The sequence below is a fragment of the Buceros rhinoceros genome, unplaced genomic scaffold (genome assembly GCF_000710305.1).
Source record: "Buceros rhinoceros silvestris isolate BGI_N320 unplaced genomic scaffold, ASM71030v1 scaffold19240, whole genome shotgun sequence".
Classification (NCBI taxonomy): domain Eukaryota; kingdom Metazoa; phylum Chordata; class Aves; order Bucerotiformes; family Bucerotidae; genus Buceros; species Buceros rhinoceros.
The window spans coordinates 36,560-38,287 of NW_010391627.1; positions in this window are offsets into that span (position 1 = coordinate 36,560).

Here is a 1,728-nt window from a genome sequence, read left to right on the forward strand (position 1 = left end):
TTGATGATATTAAAGGTCTCTTCCAACCAAAACAATTCCGTGATTCTATAAATTAACTTCAGTATCAGCACTGCACATGCAATAGCACTGGAAACTGAACTTACCTGCCCTCAGACAACCTATCTCCCTGAGTGAAAACTGAGAGAAAAGTCCTGGTTGCAATCAATTCACAGTGCATTCTCCTGAACTGGAGTTTGTCAAGTACTTGTAACTATTTGAGGATAACACTGTCTTGAGTACAGATATTTCACAAGTAGAAGAAAAAAATACCTAGGATACATTATTTGTTAACTGTTCTCTCAGCTCATGATAGGTGTGTGACTCTGAACTAGATTTGGCATCTAACATGTCTCTTTTGATAGATAGCAGTATCTCAGCAGCCTGCTCTCTGAGCCAGTGCAGACAAGGAATGGGCAGCACACGTTCATCAAACTAACATCTGCTTTCAATTCTCATTTATAGATGTGGAATCCTTTCAACTGGACATTAATCATTCTCTACAGCAGCAATTAGATACTTGAGACAGATCAGAACAAATCAAATTAGCTCTATTTATTAAACAAATAATACTAAGGAGTAAATAAAAAAAGATACCAGACCATCCTTCGTGAAGCAACATAAAAAGAAAATTCAAATACTGACACAGAGGAGTCCAAAAGATTTCAGGTGCTATTTTCAAAGCCTCAACTGTAACCAAATAGCAGAGGGCTATACTGTAGAATGCCTCATGGATTATTTTAGCAATAAGGTATAATTGAAAGGATTATCATGAATGTAATGTTTTCCTTCCAAAAATTCCAGGAATGCAAAAATGACTCTCATCTGCACTGCATGACTCATGTTTTTAATGCTGGAACTTCATTTTCACTCATGAGGAATTCGAGCTCAGGAGAATGTTACCACAGAAACCTTCATTCAATTGACAAAGGAAAATCCCTCTCTTTTGTTGCAGTTAAACAAAGCCTAAAAAACATATCTTTGGAGAGCTTGACTTGGTTAAGCTTCAGGCACTGGACATCCTGCACACCGAGGAGAGACACTGCTATCCCCAAGGGACCATCAAGCAGATCAAGAAGATCTGATTCTCCAGGCTCGCTCCAATCAAGCAGAGCAGCTTCCTCTTGCTGGAGTTCCCTGGCTTAACATAGCAGACAGCTTCCAGCAAGCAACATGGTGGACACTGCCGCATTTGTGCGGAAATTAGTAGCAAAACACCTATAGATCACAAGACATACCTAGACTGGTTCAGGGAAGGATGCACAGCTATTCACCTGAAACTCTCTTTCTCTATCTTTCCTTCAATTGCTTTCTCCAGAAATTGTTTTTATTTTTTAATGAGTAAACGATGTAACAAGTGTGTTACAGAAAACTGGCAATGCCTAAGTGACGAAGAGCTCTCACCCTCTAGATTACATGTATCAGCAGCATTTCAGGGTTTTTTTAGAAGGAGAGCTAAACGTTAAGCAGAAATTTCATGAAAGACTGTGTTTGAGAATGGCAAGCAAGGTTTGGCCGTCTACACACAAAAGGATCCTCATCTGCCTGCGCCATAGATTGTGAAGCCGATCATCTCCTCCCGTCCAGAAAGCCCCGTTCCGTACTGGACTGCCTTTGCTGCTGGAAAGCACCAGGGTGGGATGAGCAGGTCCACAGGAAATGCGGTTCTGCTGCATGCCCTGAAAAGTTCTGCTGCTTTATTGCCTGTCCTCTCAGCACCTATTCATGCAG